At 39.2% G+C, this 23,980-nt stretch overlaps 1 non-coding gene across 1 annotated transcript; it reads left to right on the forward strand.

Moving 5' to 3' along the window:
* The first annotated feature begins 10,491 nt into the window (after window positions 1-10,491).
* LOC130942586 (small nucleolar RNA R71) lies at window positions 10,492-10,599 on the forward strand. Its single transcript, XR_009071152.1, has one exon. It is a non-coding gene; the product is annotated as a small nucleolar RNA R71 (small nucleolar RNA).
* The last annotated feature ends 13,381 nt before the right edge of the window (window positions 10,600-23,980 follow it).

Raw genomic sequence — 23,980 nt, forward strand, 5'->3', positions numbered from 1 at the left:
ATTGTTGTTGTGTATTATTCTTGGAGATTAGTCATTTAGTCCTAGACCCTGGTTGATTAGGAATTTAGGATGGCTTCATCAAATACACCATCAAAAACACCAACACCAACTTCTCAGGAACAAGGATCAACTCCTGATCCAACAATTGGAACCCAAAAAATAGTAACAGAGGAAAAACTGATCCTGCATGGGGCCATTGTAAACAAGTTTTGGATAAAGGAAAAACTGCTCTGGTATGTATTTATTGCGAGAAGCTTATTAGGGGTGAAGGAATTAACCGGGTTAAGCATCATTTGGCTGGAAAAGGTGGAGATATTGAGGCATGTCGAAAGGTGCCAGCTGTGGTGAGACACCAATTCTCCCAAAACATTGAAGATCTTCGAACCAAGAAAAGGAAAACTCAAGAAGAATATGCAGAAAGTTATGGTGCTTGTGATGACGTTGAAAGGGAATTTGATGAGATTGAACGTAATGAGATGCGACAACAATGGTGGGATATGTTTAAGATTTGATTTTTATGATTGTGATTGTTTTCTTTTTATGTTAAGATCAATGGTGGAAATCTTATGGATGTGGAACACCAAACCTGCAAAAGTTAGCAATTCGTGTTTTGAGTCAAACTTGCAGTTCTTCAGGTTGTGAGCGTAACTGGAGCATTTTCGAACACATTCACTCAAAGAAAAGGAATCGGTTAGAGCATCAAAAGCTTAATGATCTTGTTTATGTTCATTACAACTTAAGGCTACAACAAAGGTACTTTTTATTATTCTTTCTTGAAGGCATTATTTAAAATTTTTAGTCATAATAAGATTAATCAAGTTAATTGATAACATAGGAACCGAATGAGAAAGCAAAGTTATGATCCAATTTGTCTTGATGCATTTGAGGATCATTCGGAATGGATAATGGAAGATTCACCACCATTTTTAACTCCTGAAGAAGTTGATGCTTTACGGAATGATCTTGCAAATATGTCTCTTCAATCAGCTTTAGATGATTTGGGTATGTTGTTGTTAGGGATGATTTTGTAATGCTTTAACCAAATATTTTGCCTTATTATTGATTATGATTTGTGAAACATTATTGAAATGCTAGATGAATTGAATCTGGAAGACGATCAAGATGATGGTGAAGCTAATAATACTTCTGTGGAAAATACAAATCAGAATGAAACCAATCAAGATGTAGCTCCAGATTTGTGAGATGAAGAAAGATATCCAGACTTTGAAGTTACTCCTTGGATATAATCCATGAATTATTATTTTCATTATGTTAAATTGAGTTGCTCATGTAATAGACTAATAATACTAAATTTTATGTTTATTCTCGTATTACTACTTATTTTTAAGATTTGAGATTTAATGTTTATTAAAATATTATTGGAGATATATTTTTTAACTGTTAATTTTTAAGTTTTTAGCTATTTTATACATTTTACTTATGTGGGACCGGGTTAACCGGTTCAACCAGTGACCCAGTAACCCAGTAGCCTGACCGGTTCGATCACCGGTTCGGTTCTGACAACTATGGTTTAAAGTATCATTTCAAGATTATTATTTTTTGATATATTGGATATTATTTTATTTTGATATTCTTTAGTGCAAAATTCACATTTTTAGATTCTACTTTGAGTTTGTGTGTTTTATGGTGATTTCAGGTATTTTTTGCTGAAATTGAGGAGCTTGAGCAAAAGTCTGATTCACAGACAGAGAAAGCACTGCAGATGCTGTCAGGATCCGACCTTCATGCACTCGAAGGAGCTTTTCTGGAGCTACAGAAGTCTAAATGGTGGGCTCTCAACGCCTATAGAAAGCTAACATTCAGGGCTTTTCAGAAATATATAATATTCTATACTTTACTTCGAAAATGAAGGCCTAAAACTGGCGTTCAATGCCAGCCACCAGCCCTATTACTGGCGTCCAACGCCCAAAGTGGAGTAGCTGGCATCCAACGCCCATTCAGGAGTCCAAAGCTGGCGCTGGACGCCCAAAAGGGAGCAAGCTCGTGGGAGACACTCTTAACTCAGCCCAAACACTCACAAAGTAGGACCCAGAAGTGGATTTTTGCACTACAAGACCATTCTATCATATTTCTGTAATCCTTAGTTATTAGATTAGTATATATACAACAAAGATCACCCTTGTTAGAGATCTTTGCTCATTCGAACCTTTCATAGTGTTTTGTGTATAGTATGAGTCACTAACCTCCTAAGGTTAAGGTTAGGAGCTCTCCTGAGTTTTATGGAATAATAATATTACTGTTCTATCTCAATATGTCTGATTCTATTCTCTTATGCAACCTTGTTCTTTATCTTATGAATTGAGGGTGACACGTGACAATCACCCTTGTTCTACTTGGGTTTCGTGCGAGTCCTGACCCGGATAGCGTTGAACTAAAGCTAAAGATTGCATTGCGGATTCCAATAGAGCATCTGAGCAACTTTGGATACGTGACATGAAATTTCATTGACTATGGGTACGTGAGGTCTCTGTGGCGTTAAGGCTAGAGTTTGAGAAGCAGCGTTTCCTGATCCGGAAGACCTGCCTTGTCTGTGGCACCTTGAGTAGGATCGTGAAGGGGAGTGGATTGCTTAGAGCTTCATCTTCTACTACAGTGGTGGCTAATCTTTTTGGACGTATAACATCAAACATCCTCAAATTAAAAACTTAACAAATAAAACAACTACGATAAAAATAACAAAAAAAATGCAACAAAACCTACTGGGACAATATATTGTTTATTTAATTTTGATATAAGATGCTAAAGACATACAAACAATAACAATTTATTCGTGGATATCTTTTATGGATCTCTATACAAACTCTGTATGATAGATGTAGGTATAAATTATACTATTTTTTTATATAAAATAATTAAAAGCATTTTATTGTTTCCTAGTTGTAGTTCCAAACAAAGCGTAGTAATTAGTTACGACTAGAATGTATTACACGAAATTATTCTCGGATGAGGAGGAGAATGGTTCTAAACCCTAAGGTTTAAAAACAAGTGAGTTGAGCATTTAGTTATGTGGTTTACAAAAATGAGTTCTCCTTCTCCATTTAGTTCTGTAGTTGCCAAAACTTGTAAGGGCATGGTAAAGTTGAACACTATTTTCGCTTTGGGAGCTTTAATGGATTTGCTATAGACCCCTAAACACTCCCAATAGTCGCATAACAACATCAATTTTGATTGCACCAACATTATTGTTACTTTTTACACCTTTTCCTTCTCAACAAAGGAAGAAGCCTAGAGTATCAAACGCAAATCCCTTGCCCACCAACCAAGTTGCTCAGAAAAGGGACACAATAAGGAAGGTAGAAAATTTAATTAGTTAATGAGTTTTTATCTAAATTTTAGTTGACATAAAAAATTTACAGGCAGCAGTGGATGCTGCAACAATTGAAGATCTACTAATCGGGCACAAATAGTAGACGAAGGTATAACGAAAGTGTTTTGGCGACAAAACCAAACTCTTAATGGAATAGATCATTCTTAGGGTTTGGTAATATATGCAAAAACTTTTATTCATTCTATTTTGCAAAATATTGGCACATGGGATATGCAAGGCACGAGTGTGAATATTGCCATGCACTTTTTTATATGACGAGAGGATAGACAAGCACTACAACACAAATCACCCGAAATACACACTTTGCTGTAGAGGCGGCCAAGTTCAAATCCCTCAAATATAAAATGCACCTAAAGTCCTATATGATTTGTTGTTTGGTGATGACAGTAGAAGCAAGCACTTTCGTGAAAGTATTAGGACATACAATAATATATTCCAATTCACTTCTATGGGTGCCAAGATTGACCGTGCTCGAGCTATTGGGAGAAGACCATGTACATTTGTGTTATATGGCGAAAATTACCACTTGATAGGAAGTATCTTACCACAAGAAGGGGACACGGTGAAATTTACACAACTTTATGTTTTTGATACACATAATGAGATTCAAAACCGCATTTCAGCAGTAAGGTATATGTCATATATGTACAATACAAACACTTTTTTATTAACACGTGATTTAGATTGTTTAACCAGATTACTTGACAATTAAAGGTGTATTCCTTTATAAAGTCATGTAGTGAAAAAGAAACTAATAAGATTCACGAAGACATAGTTGGGGACTTGAGGTTGATGCTAGATGAACAAAATTTCTTAGTCAAGGCATTCCGCGTGGCTGGGAAAAAAAATAGTAGTTGATAACTGGTGCACGAAATTGTGATCATCAATGGCGCCATCAACATGGTACGCTCAATTGCAATCTCAACTCTTTATCACAACTTCGCACAACTAACCAGCAAGTGTACTAGGTCGTCCAAGTAATAAACCTTACGCGAGTAAGGGTCGATCCCACGGAGATTGTTGGTATGAAGCAAGCTATGGTCATCTTGTAAATCTCAGTCAGGCAGATTCAAATGGTAATGAGGATTAATGATTAAAATATGAATAAAAAATAAAGTAAAGATAGAGATACTTATGTAATTCATTGGTGAGAATTTCAGATAAGCGTATGGAGATGCTTTGTCCCTTCCGTCTCTCTGCTTTCCTACTGTCTTCATCCAATCCTTCTTACCCCTTTCCATGGCAAGCTGTATGTTGAGCATCACCGTTGTCAGTGGCTACAGTCCCGTCCTCTCAGTGAAAATGTTCAACGTGCTCTGTCACAGCACGGCTAATCATCTGTCGGTTCTCAATCAGGTTGGAATAGAATCCAGTGATTCTTTTGCGTCTGTCACTAACGCCCAGCCTTCAGGAGTTTGAAGCTCGTCACAGTCATTCAATCCTCGAATCCTACTTAGAATACCACAGACAAGGTTTAGACCTTCCGGATTCTCTTGAATACCGCCATCAATTCCAGCTTATACCACGAAGATTCTGATTAAGGAATCTAAGAGATATTCACTCAATCTAAGGTAGAACGGAGGTGGTTGTCAGGCACACGTTCATAGGTGAGAATGATGATGAGTGTCACGGATCATCACATTCATCAAGTTGAGGAACAAGTGATATCTTAGAACAAGAATAAGCTGAATTGAATAGAAGAACAATAGTAATTGCATTAATACTCGAGGTACAGCAGAGCTCCACACCTTAATCTATGGTGTGTAGAAACTCCACCGTTGAAAATACATAAGAACAAGGTCTAGGCATGGCCGTGAGGCCAGCCCCATGATCTAAGATAGCATAAGACTACTCAAAGATAGCTACCAAGATGAGAATACAATAGTAAAAGGTCCTATATGTAGATAGCTAGTAGCTTAGGGTTTACAAAGATGAGTAAATGACATAAAAATCCACTTCCGGGCCCACTTGGTGTGTGCTTGGGCTGAGAATTGAAGCTTTCATGTGTAGAGACTTTTCTTGGAGTTAAACGCCAGCTTTTGTGCCAGTTTGGGCGTTTAACTCCCATTCTTGTGCCAGTTCCGGCGTTTTACGCCAGAATTCTTGAGCTGACTTGGAACGCCTGTTTGGGCCATCAAATCTCGGGCAAAGTATGGACTATTATACGTTGCTGGAAAGTCCAGGATGTCTACTTTCCAACGCATTTGAGAGAGCGCCAATTGGGCTTCTGTAGCTCCAGAAAATTCACTTCGAGTGCAGGGAGGTCAGAATCCAATAGCATCTGCAGCTCTTTTTAGCCTCTGAATCAGATTTTTGCTCAGGTCCCTCAATTTCAGCCAGAAAATACCTGAAATCATAGAAAAATACAAAAACTCATAGTAAAGTCCAGAAAAATGAATTTTAAATAAAAACGAATAAAAATATAATAAAAACTAACTAAAACATACTAAAAATATACTAAAAATAATGCCAAAAAGCGTATAAATTATCCGCTCATCACAACACCAAACTTAAATTGTTGCTTGTCCCCAAGCAACTGAAAATCAAATAGGATAAAAAGAAGAGAATATACAATGAACTCCAAAAACATCTATGAAGATCAGTATTAATTAGATGAGCGTGGCTTTCAGCTTTTTGCCTCTGAACAGTTTTGGCATCTCACTTTATCCTTTGAAGTTCAGAATGATTGGCTTCTATAGGAACTCAGAATCCGGATAGTGTTATTGATTCTCCTAGTTAAGTATGATGATTCTTGAACACAGCTACTTTATGAGTCTTGGCCGTGGCCCAAAGCACTCTGTTTTCCAATATTACCACCGGATACATACATGCCACAGACACATAACTGGGTGAACCTTTTCAGATTGTGACTCAGCTTTGCTAGAGTCCCCAATTAGAGGTGCCAGGGTTCTTAAGCACACTCTTTTTGCCTTGGATCACAACTTTATTTTTACCCTTGCCTTTTGGTTTAAAGGGCTATTGGCTTTTTCTGCTTGCTTTCTCTCTTCTTTTTTTTTTCCGCATATACTCTCTCTTTTTTTTTCTGAATTCACTGCTTTTTCTTGCTTCAAGAATCATTTTTATGATTTTTCAGATCCTCAGTAATATTTCTCCTTTTCCATCATTCTTTCAAGAGCCAACATTCATGAACAACAAATTCAAAAGACATATGCACTGTTCAAGCATACATTTAGAAGTCAAAGTATTACCACCACATCAGAATAATTAATCTGTTATAAAATTTGAAATTCATGCAATTCTTCTCTTTTTCAATTAAGAACATTTTTCATTTAAGAAAGGTGATGGATTCATAGGACATTCATAACTTTAAGGCATATACACTAAGACACTAATGATCATAAGACATAAACATAGATAAACATAAGCATGAAAATTCGAAAAACAAAAAAATAAAGAACAAAGAGATTAAAGAACGGGTCCACCTTAGTGATGGCGGCTTGTTCTTCCTCTTGAAGATCTTATGGAGTGCTTGAGCTCCTCAATGTCTCTTCCTTGCCTTTGTTGCTCCTCTCTCATGATTCTTTGATCTTCTCTAATTTCATGGAGGAGGATGGAATGTTCTTGGTGCTCCACCCTTAGTTGTCCCCTGTTGGAACTCAATTCTCCTAGGGAGGTGTTGATTTGCTCCCAATAGTTTTGTGGAGGAAAGTGCATCCCTTGAGGCATCTCAGGGATTTCATGATGAGTGGGATCTCTTGTTTGCTCCATCCTTTTCTTAGTGATGGGCTTGTCCTCATCAATGAGGATGTCTCCCTCTATGTTAATTCCAACTGAATTACAGAGGTGGCAAATAAGATGAGGGAAGGCTAACCTTGCTAAGGTAGAGGACTTGTCCGCCACCTTATAAAGTTCTTGGGATATAACCTCATGAACTTCTACTTCCTCTCCAATCATGATACTATGAATCATGATAGCCCGGTCTATAGTAACTTCGGACCGGTTGCTAGTGGGAATGATTGAGCGTTGGATAAACTCCAACCATCCCCTAGCCACGGGCTTGAGGTCATGCCTTCTCAATTGAACCGGCATCCCTCTTGAATCTCTCTTCCATTGAGCGCCCTCTTCACAAATGTCTATGAGGACTTGGTCCAACCTTTGATCAAAGTTGACCCTTCTAGTGTAAGGGTGTTCATCTCCTTGCATTATGGGCAAGTTGAATGCCAATCTTACATTTTTTGGACTAAAATCTAAGCATTTCCCCCGAACCATTGTAAGCCAATTCTTAGGGTCCGGGTTCACACTTTGATCATGGTTCTTGGTGATCCATGCATTAGCATAGAACTCTTGAACCATTAAGATTCTGACTTGTTGAATGGGGTTGGTAATAACTTCCCAACCTCTTCTTCGGATCTCATGTCGGATCTCCGGATATTCACTCTTTTTGAGTTTGAAAGGGACCTCGGGGATCACCTTCTTCATGGCCACAACTTCATAGAAGTAGTCTTGATGCACCCTTGAGATGAATCTCTCCATCTCCCATGACTCGGAGGTGGAAGCTTTTGCCTTCCCTTTCCTCTTTCTAGAGGTTTCTCCGGCCTTAGATGCCATAAATGGTTATGGAAAAACAAAATGCAATGCTTTTACCACACCAAACTTAGAAGGTTTGCTCGTCCTCGAGCAAAAGAAGAAAGAAGAGAGTAGAAGAAGAAGAAATAGAGGAGATAGAGGTGGCTTTGTATTTCGGCCAAGTAGGAGAAGTAGTGTGTAGGTTGTGTGAAAATGAAGGAGTGAAGAAGGGTTTATATAAGGGTGGAGAGAGGGGTAGGTTTCGGCTATTATGGGTGTGTTTGGGAGGGAAAGTGGTTTGAATTTGTATGGTGAGGTAGGTGGGGTTTTATGAAGGATGGATGTGAGTGGTGAAGAGAATGGTGGGATTTGATAGGTGAGGGATTTTTGGGGAAGAGGTGTTGCGGTGATTGGTGAATGGGTGAAGAAGAGAGAGAGTGGTGGGGTAGGTGGGGATCTTGTGGGGTCCACAGATCCTGAGGTGTCAAGGATAACTCATCCCTGCACCAAGTGGCGAGCAAAAATGCTCCTTCTGCCAATCCTGGCATTAAACGCCGGGCTGGTGCCCATTTCTGGCGTTTAACGCCAGCTTCTTGCCCCTTTCTGGCGTTAAACGCCAGTCTGGTGCCCCTTTCTGGCGTTAAACACCCAAAATGGTGCCAGACTGGGCGTTAAACGCCCATTTGCTGCCCTTACTGGCGTTTAAACGCCAGCAAGATTTTCCTCTAGGGTGTGCTATTTTTCTTTCTGTTTTTCGTTCTGTTTTTGCTTTTTCACTTGATTTTGTGACTTCCCATGATCATCAACCTATAAAAAACATAAAATAACAAAGGAAAATAGATAAATATAACATTGGGTTGCCTCCCAACAAGCGCTTCTTTAATGTCAGTAGCTTGACAGTGGGCTCTCATGGAGCCTCACAGATGTTCAGAGCAATGTTGGAACCTCCCAACACCAAACTTAGAGTTTGAATGTGGGGGTTCAACACCAAACTTAGAATTTGGTTGTGGCCTCCCAACACCAAACTTAGAGTTTGACTGTGGGGGCTCTGTTTGACTCTGTTTTGAGAGAATCTCTTCATGCTTCCTCTCCATGGTTACAGAGGGATATCCTTGAGCCTTAAACACAAAGGATTCTTCATTCACTTGAATGATCAATTCTCCTCTGTCAACATCAATCACAGCCTTTGCTGTGGCTAGGAAGGGTCTGCCAAGGATGATGGATTCATCCATGCACTTTCCAGTCTCTAGGACTATAAAATCAGCAGGGATGTAATGGTCTTCAACCTTTACCAAGACATCCTCTACAAGTCCATAAGCCTATTTTCTTGAATTGTCTGCCATCTCTAGTGAGATTCTTGCAGCTTGCACCTCAAAGATCCCTAGCTTCTCCATTACAGAGAGAGGCATGAGGTTTATGCTTGACCCTAGGTCACACAGAGCCTTTTCAAAGGTCATGGTGCCTATAGTACAAGGTATTAAGAACTTTCCAGGGTCCTGTCTCTTTTGAGGTAATCTCTGCCTAGTCAAGTCATCCAGTTCTTTGGTGAGCAAAGGGGGTTCATCCTCCCAAGTCTCATTACCAAATAACTTGTCATTTAGCTTCATGATTGCTCCAAGGTACTTAGCAACTTGCTCTTCAGTGACATCTTCGTCCTCTTCAGAGGAAGAATACTCATCAGAGCTCATGAATGGCAGAAGTAAATCCAATGGAATCTCTATGGTCTCAGTGTGAGCCTCAGATTCCCATGGTTCCTCATTAGGAAACTCATTGGAGGCCAGTGGACGTCCATTGAGGTCTTCCTCAGTGGCGATCACTGCCTCTTTCTCCTCTCCAAGTTTGGCCATGTGGATCACGTTAATGGCCTTGCACTCTCCTTTTGGATTCTCTTCTGTATTGCTTGGAAGAGTACTAGGAGGGAGTTCAGTAACTTTCTTACTCAGCTGACCCACTTGTGCCTCCAAGTTTCTAATGGAGGACCTTGTTTCAGTCATGAAACTTTGAGTGATTTTGATTAGATCAGAGACCATGGTTGCTAAGTCAGAGTGGCTCTGCTTAGAATTCTCTGTCTGTTGCTGAGAAGATGATGGAAAAGGCTTGCCATTGCTAAACCTGTTTCTTCCACCATTATTGTTGTTGAAACCTTGTTGAGGTCTCTGTTGATCCTTCCATGAGAGATTTGGATGATTTCTCCATGAAGGATTATAGGTGTTTCCATAGGGTTCTCCCATGTAATTCACCTCTTCCATTGATGGGTTCTCAGGATCATAAGCTTCTTCTTTAGATGAAGTGTCCTTAGTACTGCCTGGTGCAGCTTGTATTCCAGACAGACTTTGAGAAATCATATTGACTTGCTGAGTCAATATTTTGTTCTGAGCTAATATGGCATTTAGAGTATCAATCTCAAGAACTCATTTCTTCTGATTCGTCCCATTGTTCACAGGATTCCTTTCAGAAGTGTACATGAATTGGTTATTTGCAACCATTTCAATGAGTTCTTGAGCTTCTGCAGGCGTCTTCTTCAGATGAAGAGATCCTCCAGCAGAGCTGTCCAATGACATCTTGGACAGTTCAGACAGACCATTATAGAAGATACCTATGATGCTCCATTCAGAAAGCATGTCAGAAGGACACTTTCTGATCAATTGTTTGTATCTTTCCCAAGCTTCATAGAGGGATTCACCTTTCTTCTGTCTGAAGGTTTGGACTTCCACTCTAAGCTTACTCAATTTTTGAGGTGGAAAGAACTTTGCCAAGAAGGCATTGACTAGCTTTTCCCAAGAGTTCAGGCTTTCTTTAGGTTGTGAGTCCAACCATATCCTAGCTCTGTCTCTTACAGCAAAAGGGAATAGCATAAGTCTGTAGACCTCAGGGTTAACCCCATTGGTCTTGACAGTGTCATAGATTTGCAAGAATTCAGCTAAAAACTGATGAGGATCTTCCAATGGAAGTCCATGGAACTTGCAATTCTGTTGCATTAGAGAAACTAATTGAGGCTTAAGCTCAAAGTTGTTTGCTCCAATGGCAGGGATAGAGATGCTTCTCCCATAGAAGTCGGGAGTAGGTGCAGTAAAGTCACCCAGCACCTTCCTTGCATTGTTGGCATTGTTGTTGTGTTCGGCTGCCATGAGTTCTTCTCCTTTGAAGATTTCTGTTAGGTCCTCTATAGAGAGTTGTGCTTTAGCTTCTCTTAGCTTTCGCTTCAAGGTCCTTTCAGGTTTAGGGTCAGCCTCAACAAGAATGCTTTTGTCTTTGCTCCTGCTCATATGAAAGAGAAGAGAACAAGAAAATATAGAATCCTCTATGTCACAGTATAGAGATTCCTTGAGGTGTCAGAGAAAAAGAAAAATAGAAGGAAGAGGTAGAAGAATTCGACCTTATCAAGAGAGATAGAGTTTGAATTGTGCATTGAGGAGGAGTGTTAGTCCATAAATAGAAGGATGTGAGAAGAGGGGAAGAAATTTTCGAAAATTAAAGTGAATTAATTAAAAGAAATTTTGAAAAATGGTAATTGATTTTCGGAAACTAAGATTAGGAAAGAAATTAAGTGAAATTTGAAAAAGATTTTGAAATTAGAAATAAAAAAGATATGATTGAAAACTATTTTGAAAAAGATGTGATTAAGAAGATATGATTGAAAAGATATGATTGAAAAACAATTTAAAAAAAGATTTGATTTTTAAAATCAATGACTTGGCTAACAAGAAATTTAAAAGATATGATTCAGACATTATACCTTTCTCAACAGAAAAGGCAACATTACTAAAATGTTGAATCAAATCATTAATTGTTAGCAAGTATTTTTGAAAGTGGAAAGAAATTGATTTTGAAAATATATGATTGAAAAGATATGATTTGAAAAAGATTTGATTTTGAAAAATTATGAAAACTTAAAAAAAAATTTGCATTAAAAACAAAATCTTCCCTCTTGTGCCATCCTGGCGTTAAACGCCCAGAATGGTATCCATTCTGGCGTTTAACTCCCAAAATGCTACTCTTTTGGGCGTTAAACGCCCAGCCAGGTATTCTGGCTGGCGTTTAAACGCCAATTTTTCTTCTTCACTGGGCGTTTTGAACGCCCAGCTTTTTCTGTGTAATTCCTCTGCTGAATGTTCTGAATCTTCAATTCTCTGTATTATTGACTTCAAAAGACACAAATAAAAATTTTTTGAATTTTTTTTTGATGAGGAATAACCAAAATGCAACTAAAATCAAATAAACAATGCATGCAAGACACCAAACTTAGAAGTTTGTATACTATTGACACTAACAAATTGAGAATGCATATGAGAAACAACAAAACACTCAAGACAAGAGAATTTAAAGATCTGAGGAAATCATCAAGAACATCTTGAAGATCAATGAAGACACATGCATGAATTCGAAAAATGCAAGAAGAACAGAAACATGCAATTGACACCAAACTTAAAATGAAACACTAGACTCAAACAAGAAATATTTTTGGTTTTTATGATTTTATAAATTTTTTTAGATTTTTCGAAAATTATATGGTGAAGTAAAATAAAGGTTTCAAAATTCTTAATGAGAATTCCAAGAATCATTGCAATGCTAGTCTAAGACTCCGGTCCAGGAATTAGACATGGCTTCACAGCTAGCCAAGCTTTCAAAGAAAGCTCCGGTCTAAAACACTAGACATGGCCAATGGCCAGCCAAGCCTTAGCAAATCATTGCTCATAACAGCAGAATTGATAGAAATCAACAAGCTCTTGTGTTGATAAGTTGAAACCTCGGTCCAATAAGATTAGACATGGCTTCACAGCCAGCCAGACTTCAACAGATCATCATGAAACTCTAGAATTCATTCTTAAAAATTCTGAAGAAAAATACCTAATCTAAGCAACAAGATGAGCCGTCACTTATCCAAACTCAAACAATCCCTGGCAAAGGCGCCAAAAACTTGGTGCACGAAATTGTGATCATCAATGGCGCCATCAACATGGTACGCTCAATTGCAATCTCAACTCTTTATCACAACTTCGCACAACTAACCAGCAAGTGTACTGGGTCGTCCAAGTAATAAACCTTACGCGAGTAAGGGTCGATCCCACGGAGATTGTTGGTATGAAGCAAGCTATGGTCATCTTGTAAATCTCAGTCAGGCAGATTCAAATGGTAATGAGGATTAATGATTAAAATATGAATAAAACATAAAGTAAAGATAGAGATACTTATGTAATTCATTGGTGAGAATTTCAGATAAGCGTATGGAGATGCTTTGTCCCTTCCGTCTCTCTGCTTTCCTACTGTCTTCATCCAATCCTTCTTACTCCTTTCCATGGCAAGCTGTATGTTGGGCATCACCGTTGTCAGTGGCTACAGTCCCGTCCTCTCAGTGAAAATGTTCAATGCGCTCTGTCACAGCACGGCTAATCATCTGTCGGTTCTCAATCAGGTTGGAATAGAATCCAGTGATTCTTTTGCGTCTGTCACTAACGCCCAGCCTTCAGGAGTTTGAAGCTCGTCACAGTCATTCAATCCTCAAATCCTACTTAGAATACCACAGACAAGGTTTAGACCTTCCGGATTCTCTTGAATGCCGCCATCAATTTCAGCTTATACCACGAAGATTCTGATTAAGGAATCTAAGAGATATTCACTCAATCTAAGGTAGAATGGAGGTGGTTGTCAGGCACACGTTCATAGGTGAAAATGATGATGAGTGTCACGGATCATCACATTCATCAAGTTGAGGAATAAGTGATATCTTAGAACAAGAATAAGCTGAATTGAATAGAAGAACAATAGTAATTGCATTAATACTCGAGGTACAGCAGAGCTCCACACCTTAATCTATGGTGTGTAGAAACTCCACCGTTGAAAATACATAAGAACAAGGTCTAGGCATGGCCGTGAGGCCAGCCCCATGATCTAAGATAGCATAAGACTACTCAAAGATAGCTACCAAGATGAGAATACAATAGTAAAAGGTCCTATATGTAGATAGCTAGTAGCTTAGGATTTACAAAGATGAGTAAATGACATAAAAATCTACTTCCGGGCCCACTTGGTGTGTGCTTGGGCTGAGCATTGAAGCTTTCATGTGTAGAGACTTTTCTTGGAGTTAAACGCCAGCTTTTGTGCCAGTTTGGGCATTTAACTCCCATTCTTGTGCCAGTTCCGGCGTTTTACGCTAGAATTCTTGAGCTGACTTGGAACGCCTATTTGGGCCATCAAATCTCGGGAAAAGTATGAACTATTATACATTGATGGATAGCTCAGAATGTCTACTTTCCAACGCAATTGAGAGCGCACCAATTGGACTTCTGTAGCTCCAGAAAATCCACTTCGAGTGCAGGGAGGTCAGAATCCAACAGCATCTGCAGTCCTTTTTAGCCTCTGAATCAGATTTTTGCTCAGGTCCCTCAATTTCAGCCAGAAAATACCTGAAATCACAGAAAAACACACAAACTCATAGTAAAGTCCAGAAAAGTGAATTTTAAATAAAAACTAATAAAAATATAATAAAAACTAACTAAAACATACTAAAAACATACTAAAAACAATGCCAAAAAGCGTATAAATTATCCGCTCATCAATAACCAATCTAATGTAAAGTTAAGATTATTGGACAAACTTGGAAAAGATGGTAGAAGGTATAATCTCCCATCTATGAATGAAGTAGCTGTGTTGATAGTTGGTGATTTTGATCTCGAGAAAACAAATAGGGATATTATGGTCGAGACACGAGGGAAAAAGGCTACAGAGAATAAACCAACTTAACCCCGCATACCTGGGATTACAATATCCTTTATTATTTCTTTACAAAGAAGATGGCTACAAGGAAGATATACCACTAAATAAAAGGGCAAGTTCTTCTAAAAAGTCTCGCGAACATGTTTCAATGAAGGAATTATTTGCCTTTAGGGTACAAGAGAGGTTAGCTGATGGATTGCCATTTCTTTATACAAGGAGACTATTTCAACAATTCTTGGTGGATGCATATTCAATTATTGAGTCTTCAAGGTTGATGTATATTCGCTTGGATTAGGACAAGTTTAGGTGTGAGATGTATAGGGGTTTAGCAAAAGCTGTCTTGAGAGGTGAAACAATGCCTTCATCAAGGGAAAAACATATCATACTACCATCATCATTCACAGGAGGTCCGAGATACATGATACAAAATTACCAAGATACAATGGCTATTTGTAGAGTGATTGGCTATTTAGATCTCTTCTTGACATTCACTTGCAATCCTAAGTGACCAGAACTAGAAGATTTTCTTAAGAATAGGGACTTAATGCCGAAGACAAACCAGATGTTGTTTAATTTGTAGAGATTTGAAAGTGAAACTTGATCGGCTCATACAAGACATAAGAAAAACAAAAAGAATTTTCGGAAGGGTTACTGCAAGTAAATCTCCAACCTTGCTATTAATTGGTATATTAAGATTTAAATTTGTATTTGACCATTCATAATCTTAGGGTTTCTAATTGTATAGTATTTCAGGATTTAGATAATCAGCCTTACACTGCTATGACAAAAAATGTATATCAAACACATTACAAAATCAATTCGTAACTATTTTATAAGGCAAACTCATTGGTGCACGAAATTGTGAACACTACTTTGTCCATATTCGAATAATCCCCGGTAATGGCTCCAAAGACTTGGTGCTCAATACCATGGCATAAACACAACTTCGCACAACTAACCAGCAAGTGCACTGGGTCGTCCAAGTAATACCTTGCGTGAGCAAGGGTCGATCCCACGGAGATTGTTGCTATGAAGCAAGCTATGGTCATCTTGTAGATCTCAGTCAGGCAAACTCAATTGGGTATAGATGATGAATAAAGCATAAAGATAAAGATAGAGATACTTATGCATATCATTGGTGAGAGCTTCAGATAAGCGAATGAAGATGCCTTCCCTTTCGTCTCTCTGCTTTCCTACTGTCTTCATCCAATCCTTCTTACTCCTTTCCATGGCAAGCTTGTGTAGGGTTTCACCGTTGTCAATGGCTACCTCCCATCCTCTCATTGGAAATACGTCCCTGATGCTCTGTCACAGCATCGGCTATCCATCTGTCGGTTCTCAATCAGGCCGGAATAGAATCCAGTGATTCTTTTGCGTCTGTCACTAACGCCCCGCCCTCAGGAGTTTGAAGCACGTCACAGTCATTCAATCATTGAATCCTACTCAGAATACCACAGACAAGGTTAGACCTTCCGGATTCTCTTGAATGCCGCCATCAGTTCTTGCCTATACCACGAAGACTCTGATTAAAGAATCCAAGAGATATTCACTAGCCTCAGATGCTTGTAGAACAAGAATGGTTGTCAGTCACCTTGTTCATAGGTGAGAAAGGTGATGAGTGTCACTGATCATCACATTCATCAAGTTGAAGAACAAGTGATATCTTGGACAAAGAACAAGTGGAATTGAATAGAAGAACAATAGTAATTGCATTAATACTCGAGGTACAGCAGAGCTCCACACCTTAATCTATGGTGTGTAGAAACTCCACCGTTGAAAATACATAAGAACAGGGTCTAGGCATGGCCGTGAGGCCAGCCTCCCAAAGTGATCAAAAGATCTAAAGAAAAGGTTCCAAAGATCAGAAGATGATATCAAATACAATAGCAAAAGGTCCTACTTATAGAAAACTAGTAGCCTAAGGTGTACAAAGATGAGTAAATGACATAAAAATCCACTTCCGGGCCCACTTGGTGTGTGCTTGGGCTGAGCAAATGAAGCATTTTCATGTAGAGACTCCTCTTGGAGTTAAACGCCAGCTTTGGTGCCAGTTTGGGCGTTTAACTCCCATTTAGGTGCCAGTTCCGGCGTTTAACGCTGGAATTTCTTGAGGTGACTTTGAACGCCGGTTTGGGCCATCAAATCTTGGGCAAAGTATGGACTATCATATATTGCTGGAAAGCCCAGGATGTCTACTTTCCAACGCCGTTGAGAGCGCGCCAATTGGGCTTCTGTAGCTCCAGAAAATCCACTTCGAGTGCAGGGAGGTCAGAATCCAACAGCATCTGCAGTCCTTTTGAGTCTCTGGATCAAATTTTTGCTCAGATCCCTCGATTTCAGCCAGAAAATACCTGAAATCACAGAAAAACACACAAACTCATAGTAAAGTCCAGAAAAGTGAATTTTAACTAAAAACTAATAAAAATATAATAAAAACTAACTAAAAGATACTAAAAACATACTAAAATCAATGCCAAAAAGTGTATAAATTATCCGCTCATCACAACACCAAACTTAAATTGTTGCTTGTCCCCAAGCAACTGAAGATCAAATAAGATAAAAAGAAGAGAATATGCAATGAACTCCAAAAACATATATGAAGATCAGTATTAATTAGATGAGCGGGGCTTTTAGCTTTTTGCCTCTGAATAGTTTTGGCATCTCACTTTATCCTTTGGAACTCAGAATGATTGGCTTCTTTAGGAACTCAGAATCCAGATAGTGTTATTGATTCTCCTAGTTAAGTATGATGATTCTTGAACACAGCTACTTTATTGAGTATTGGCCGTGGCCCAAAGCACTCTGTCTTCCAGTATTACCACCGGATACATACATGCCACAGACACATAATTGGGTGAACCTTTTCAGATTGTGACTCAGCTTTGCTAAAGTCCGCAATTAGAGGTGTCCAGGGTTCTTAAGCACACTCTTATTGCCTTGGATCACAACTTTATTTCTTTCTTTTTCTTTCTCTTTTTCTCTTTTTTTTTTTTTCGCTTGCTTCTCTCTCTTTTTTTTTTTGTATTCACTGCTTTTTCTTGCTTCAAGAATCATTTTTAAGATTTTTCAGATCCTCAGTAACATGTCTCTTTTTTCATCATTCTTTCAAGAGCCAACATTCATGAATCACAAATTCAAAAGACATATGCACTGTTCAAGCATACATTCAGAAGACAAAAGTGTTGCCACCACATCAAAATAATTAAACTGTTATAAAATTTAAAATTCATGCAATTCTTTTCCTTTTCAATTAAGCACGTTTTTATTTAAGAAAGGTGATGGATTCATAGGACATTCATAACTTTAAGGCATAAACACTAAGACACTAATGATCATAAGACACAAACATGGATAAACATAAGCATAATTTTCGAAAAACAAGGAAATGAAGAACAAGGAGATTAAAGAACGGGTCCACCTTAGTGATGGCGGCTTGTTCTTCCTGTTTTAGATCCTATGGAGTGCTTGAGCTCCTCAATGTCTCTTCCTTGTCTTTGTTGCTCTTCTCTCATGATCTTTTGGTCTTCTCTAATTTCATGGAGGAGAATGGAGTGCTCTTGGTGCTCCACCCTTAGTTGTCCCATGTTGGAACTCAATTCTCCTAGGGAGGTGTTTACTTGCTCCCAATAGTCTTGTGGAGGAAAGTGCATCCCTTGAGGCATCTCAGGGATCTCATGATGAGAGGGGTCTCTTGTGTGCTCCATCCTTTTCTTGGTAATGGCTTGTCTTCATCAATAAGGGCGTCTCCCTTTATGTCAACTCCAACTGAATAACAGAGGTGACAAATGAGATGAGGAAAGGCTAGCCTTGCCAAGGTGGAAGACTTGTCCGCCACTTTATAGAGTTCTTGGGCTATAACCTCATGAACTTCCACTTCTTCTCCAATCATGATGCTATGAACCATGATGGCCCGGTCTAGAGTAACTTCGGACCGGTTGCTAGTGGGAATGATTGAGCGTTGGATAAACTCCAACCATCCTCTAGCCACGGGTTTGAGGTCATGCCTTCTCAATTGAACCGGCTTGCCTCTTGAATCTCTCTTCCATTGTGCGCCCTCTTCACATATGACTGTGAGGACTTGGTCCAACCTTTGATCAAAGTTGACCCTTCTAGTGTAAGGATGTTCATCTCCTTGCATCATGGGCAAGTTGAATGCTAACCTTACATTTTCCGGACTAAAATCCAAGTATTTCCCCCGAACCATAGTAAGATAATTCTTTGGATCCGGGTTCACACTTTGATCATGGTTCTTGGTGATCCATGCATTGGTATAGAACTCTTGAACCATCAAGATTCTGACTTGTTGAATGGGGTTGGTAAGCACTTCCCAACCTCTTCTTCGGATCTCATGGCGGATCTCCGGATATTCACCCTTTTTGAGTGAAAAGGGGACCTCGGGGATCACCTTTTTCAAGGCCACAACTTAATAGAAGTGGTCTTGATGCACCCTTGAGAGGAATCTATCCATCTCCCATGACTCGGAGGTGGAAGCTTTTGCCTTCCCTTTCCTCTTTCTAGAGGTTTCTCCGGCCTTGGATGCCATAAATGGTTATGGAAAAACGAAAAAGCAACGCTTTTACCACACCAAACTTAAAGGTTTGCTCGTCCTCGAGCAAAAGAAGGAAGAAGAGAGTAGAAGAAGAAGAAATAAGGGAGAAGGGAATGGCTTAGTGTATTCGGCCAAAAGAGGGGGAGAAGTGTTTTGAAGGTTGTGGGAAAATGAAGGAGTGAAGAAGGGTATTTATAGGGTAGAGGGGGTGATATGGTTCGGCCATTATGGGTGGGTTTGGGAGGGAAAGTGGTTTGAATTTGAAGGGTGAGGTTGGTGGGGTTTTATGAAGGATGGATGTGAGTGGTGAAGAGATAGATGGGATTTGATAGGTAAAGGGGTTTTGGGGAAGAGGTAATGAGGTGATTGGTGAATGGGGGAAGAAGAGAGAGAGTGGTGGTGGGGTAGGTGGGGGTCCTGTGGGGTCCACAGATCCTGTGGTGTCAAGGAAAAGTCATCCTTGCACCCTTAGTTGCTCAAAATCACATTTTGAGGCATTTCTGGCGTTAAACGCCGGGCTGGTGCCCATTCCTGGCGTTTAACGCCAGGTTCTTGCCCTTTTCTGGCGTTTAACGCCAGTCTGGTGCCCCTTTCTGGCGTTAAACGCCCAGAATGGTGCCAGACTGGACGTTAAACGCCCAACTGCTAGCCTCACTGGCGTTTAAACGCCAGTGAGTTCTTCCTCCAGGGTGTGCTGTTTTTCTTCCTGTTTTTCATTCTGTTTTTGCTTTTTCAATGGATTTTGTGACTTCTTATGATCATCAACCTACAAAAGACATAAAATAACAAAGAGAAATATATAAAATATAATCATTGGGTTGCCTCCCAACAAGCGCTTCTTTAATGTCAGTAGCTTGACAGAGGGCTCTCATGGAGCCTCACAGATACTCAGAGCAATGTTGGAACCTCCCAACACCAAACGTAGAGTTTGAATGTGGGGGTTCAACACCAAACTTAGAGTTTGACTGTGGGGGCTCTTCTTGACTCTGATTTGAGAGAAGCTCTTCATGCTTCATCTCTATGGTGACAGAGGGATATCCTTGAGCCTTAAACACAAAGGATTCTCCATTCACTTGAATGATCAGTTCACCTCTATCAACATCAATCACAGCCTTTACTGTGGCTAGGAAAGGTCTGCCAAGGATGATGGTTTCATCCATGCATTTCCCAGTCTCTAGGACTATGAAATCAGTAGGGATGTAATGGTCTTCAATCTTAACCAAAACATTCTCTACAAGTCCATAAGCTTGTTTTCTTGAGTTGTCTGCTATCTCTAGTGAGATTTTTGCAGCTTGTACCTCAAAGATCCTTAGCTTCTCCATTACTGAGAGAGGCATGAGGTTTACACTTGACCCTAAGTCACACAGAGCCTTCTTGAAGGTCATGGTGCCTATGGTACAAGGTATGGAAAACTTCCCAGGGTCTTGTCTCTTTTGAGGTAATTTCTGCCTAGACAAGTCATCCAGTTCTTTGGTGAGCAAAGGAGATTCATCCTCCCAAGTCTCATTTCCAAATAACTTGTCATTTAGCTTCATGATTGCTCCAAGGTATTTAGCAACTTACTCTTCAGTGACATACTCATCCTCTTCAGAGGAAGAATACTCATCAGAGCTCATGAAAGGCAGAAGTAAGTCCAATGGAATCTCTATGGTCTCATTTTGAGCCTCAGATTCCCATGGTTCCTCATTAGGGAACTCAGTGGAGGTCAGTGCACGCCCATTGAGGTCTTCCTCAGTGGCGTCCACTTCCTCTCCATCCTCTCCAAATTCGGCCATGTTTACGGCTTTGCACTCTCCTTTTGGATTTTCTTCTGTGTTGCTTGGGAGAGTACTTGGAGGGAGTTCAGTAACTTTCTTGCTCAGCTGTCCCACTTGTGCCTCCAAATTCCTGATGGAGGACCTTGTTTCAGTCATGAAACTTTGAGTGGTTTTGATTAGATCAGAGACCATGGTTGCTAAGTCAGAGGGGTTCTGCTTAGAATTCTCTGTCTGTTGCTGAGAAGATGATGGAAAAGGCTTGCCATTGCTAAACCTGTTTCTTCCACCATTGTTGTTGTTGAAACCTTGTTGAGGTTTCTCTTGATTCTTCCATGTGGGTGATTTCTCCATGAAGAATTATAGGTGTTTCCATAGGGTTCTCCTAGGTAATTCACCTCTTCCATTGAAGGGTTCTCAGGATCATAGGCTTCTTCCTCAGATGAAGCATCCTTAGTACTGCTTGGTGCATTTTGCATTCCAGACAGACTTTGAGAAATCAAATTGACTTGTTGAGTCAATATCTTGTTCTGAGCCAGTATGGCATTCAGGGCATCAATCTCAAGAACTCCTTTTTTCTGACTTGTCCCATTGTTCACAGGATTTCTCTCAGAAGTGTACATGAATTGGTTATTTGCAACCATTTCAATGAGCTCTTGAGCTTCTGTAGGCGTCTTCTTCAGATGAAGAGATCCTCCAGCAGAGCTATCCAAGGACATCTTGGATAGTTCAGAGAGACCATCATAGAATATACCTATGATGCTCCATTCAGAAAGCATGTCAGAAGGACATTTTCTGATCAATTGTTTGTATCTTTCCCAAGCTTCATAGAGGGATTCTCCATCCTTCTCTCTGAAGGTTTGGACTTCCACTCTAAGCTTACTCCATCTTTATGGTGGAAAGAACTTTGCCAAGAAGGCATTGACTAGCTTTTCCCAAGAGTCCAGGCTTTCTTTAGGTTGAGAGTCCAACCATATTCTAGCTCTGTCTCTTACAGCAAAAGGGAATAGCATCAGTCTATAGACCTCAGGGTCTACCCCATTAGTCTTGACTGTGTCACAGATTTGTAAGAATTCAGCTAAGAACTGATGAGGATCTTCCATTGGAAGTCCATGGAACTTGCAATTCTGTTGCATTAGAGAAACTAATTGAGGTTTAAGCTCAAAGTTGTTTGCTCCAATGGTAGGGATAGAGATGCTTCTCCCATAGAAGTCGGGAGTAGGTGCAGTAAAGTCACCCAGCACCTTCCTTGCATTGTTTGCATTATTGTTGTTTTCTGCTGCCATGTGTTCTTCTTCTTTGAAGAATTCGGTCAGGTCCTCTAAAGAGAGTTGTGTTTTGGCTTCTCTTAGTTTTCTCTTCAAGGTCCTCTCAGGTTCAGGATCAGCTTCAACAAGAATGCCTTTGTCTTTGTTCCTGCTCATATGAAAGAGAAGAGAACAAGAAAATATGGAATCCTCTATGTCACAGTATAGAGATTCCTTGAGGTGTCAGAGGAAAAGAAAAATAGAAGAAAGAAGAAGGAGAATTCGAACTTGATTAGATAAAGTTCGAATTGTGCATTAAGAAGGAGTAGTACTCCATAAATAGAAGGATGTGAGAAGGAGGGAAGTAATTTTTCAAAAATTAATTAAAATATTTTGAAAACATTTTTGAAAAACACTAATTGATTTTCGAAAATAAAAGTAAGAAAGAAATCAAGTGATTTTTGAAAAAAAAAATTTGAAATTAGAAGTTAAAAAGATTTGATTGAAAACTTATTTTGAAAAAAATGGAATTAAGAAGATATGATTGAAAAGATATGATTTGAAAACAATTTTAAAAAGATATGATTTGAAAAACATTTTAAAAAGATTTGATTTTAAAAATTGATGACTTGCCTAACAAGAAAAGATATGATTCAAACATTAAACCTTTCTCAACAGAAAAGGCAACAATCTTGAGATGTTCAATCAAATCATCAATTGTTAGTAAGTATCTTTGAAAAAAGAAAGAAATTAATTTTGAAAACATTTGATTGAAAAGATATGATTTGAAAAAGATTTGATTTTGAAAAACTTTGAAAAAATTGATTTGAAAAACAAAATCTTCCCCTTAGCACCATCCTGGCGTTAAACGCCCAGAATGGTATCCATTCTGGCGTTTAACGCCCAAAATGCACCCTTTTTGGGCGTTAAACGCCCAACCAGGTACCCTGGCTGGCGTTTAAATGCCAGTCTGTCTTCTTCACTGGGCATTTTTGAATGCCCAGCTTTTTCTGTATAATTCCTCTGTAGTATGTTCTGAATCTTCAATTCTTTGTATTATTGACTTGAAAAGACACAAATTAAAAATATTTTTGGATTTTTTTAATAATAAAAAATGCAACAAGAATCAAATAACAATGCATGCAAGACACCAAACTTAGCAGTTTGTATACTACTGACACTATATGAGACACATAAACACTCAAGTCAAAAGAATTCAAAGATCAGAGTAAGAAATCATCAAGAATTACTTGAAGATCCTTAAGACACATGCATGCAATTGACACCAAACTTAAGATGAGACACTAGACTCAAGCAAGAGACATCAAATATTTTTTTGGATTTTATGATTTAAAAAATTTTTTTGTGCTTTTCGAAAATTAAGTGGAAAAAGATATCAAAATTCTTAATGAGAATTCCAGGAATCAGTGCAATGCTAGTCTAAGACTCCGGTCCAGGAATTAGACATGGCTTCACAGCCAGCCAAGCTTTCAAAGAAAGCTTCGGTCCAAAACACTAGACATGGCCAAAAGCCAGCCAAGCCTTAGCAGATCACTGCTCCAAAAGCAAGATTGATAAAAATCAACAAGCTTCTGTGATGATAAGTTGAAACCTCGGTCCAATGAGATTAGACATGGCTTCTCAGCCAGCCAGATTTCAACAAATCACCATGAAACTCTAGAATTCATCTTCAAGAATTTCGAAAAAAAAAAACCTAATCTAAGCAACAAGATGAACCGTCAGTTGTCCATACACAAACAATCCCCGGCAACGGCGCCAAAAACTTGGTGCACGAAATTATGAACACTACTTTGTCCATATTCGAATAATCCCCGATAAT

This window comes from Arachis stenosperma, chromosome 7 (assembly GCF_014773155.1).
Source record: "Arachis stenosperma cultivar V10309 chromosome 7, arast.V10309.gnm1.PFL2, whole genome shotgun sequence".
NCBI lineage: Eukaryota > Viridiplantae > Streptophyta > Magnoliopsida > Fabales > Fabaceae > Arachis > Arachis stenosperma.